Here is a 1342-nt window from a genome sequence, read left to right as displayed (position 1 = left end):
CTTGTGTACTTCCAGTAAGGTATTTTTCCTAGGATCCACTTTAGGCTTGCTCATATTTTCCTAATATGACCCATATTTGTGGATGTAGAGGACTCACAGGAAATCAGAACACAAAAATGCATGTCTTGGGAAAAAAAAAAAAACCCAGACCTTTGCAACGTGTGTTTCTCATCACACAAAAATCCTCAGGCATGTAAATAAATGAAAAAAAAAAAAAAACAAACCCACAACTAAAAATAAAAAAATAAAAATAATTCCTTGTGCTGTGAAAGAGGCAGGTACTAAATTGCCACTGCCAGTTAGTCCTGAGCCTGCAGAGGAGCAGGAGAAGCTGGGGAAAGGAAATGGAACATTAAAATCCTAAAATGCAGGGAAAAGGCAAACAGGGTTCCAGGAGATGGGCAGTGAGATGTGGAGCTCCAGACTCCCTCCTTTCAACCAGCAAAGCCATCCCACCACTTGTTTCCTGGCTTTAAGGAAAAGAAGATCCAGACACACGCCCACAGGAATGTTTATTTTGGCAGGGTTTGTTTTGCTAATTGTTTACCTTGGAATTGATGGGGTTTTTACCTCACCAAAAAAAAAAAACCAACAAAAAACCCCAAAAAAACCACCAAGAACAAAAAACCAAAGCCAACCAAACAAAAAGAACCCAAAATCAAACCAAACCAACAAACAAAACTCCCCAAAACAACAACAAAAACAAAAACAAACCAAAAAACCCCCAAAAAACCCAAAAAAACCCAACCAAAAAACCAAAAACCCAACCCAAAACCAAAACCCAGCCAGAGCTGAAGCAGTGAGGTTTGCAATGAAGCATTTTATATACATTTACACACACACAAATACATAAATACACACACAGAACCAGGAAAGGGACTGGATGGGCTTCAAAAGTCCCTCCCAGCCAGGCCGTCCTGCAATTTGCAGATTAAATTTATGATTTAATTCAGCCCTGAATCCCAAAAAATGATCATCCTGTGCAGGAATCCTTGTGCACACCACGAAGGAAACAATCTGCCTGGTGGCGTGGTGCAGTCTGTGCCTGTGTGGGTGTGTTTATATGTGTGTGTATATATATATATATATATATATATATATATAAAAATAAATATGCACGCATGTGTGCATATATATATTAACACATTCAGTGTTTGTGTTCATGTGACTCTCCTAGTAAAACAATTCATTTGTTCAAAATATGCTCATTTATATAAAATACTGATTACTGGAGCCACACAATTAAAGAAATCTCACGTAGGTTTTTCTTGTGGAAGAATACACAAGAATTTAATTGCAATTTTGCATCAAATCCCTCTATTAGTTCAAATGAATGCTGTGC

Source organism: Onychostruthus taczanowskii, unplaced genomic scaffold (genome assembly GCF_017590055.1).
Source record: "Onychostruthus taczanowskii isolate IOZ18803 unplaced genomic scaffold, ASM1759005v1 scaffold67, whole genome shotgun sequence".
NCBI lineage: Eukaryota > Metazoa > Chordata > Aves > Passeriformes > Passeridae > Onychostruthus > Onychostruthus taczanowskii.
The sequence above is the reverse complement of the archived record's forward strand: the minus strand, read 5'-3'. Positions refer to the sequence as shown.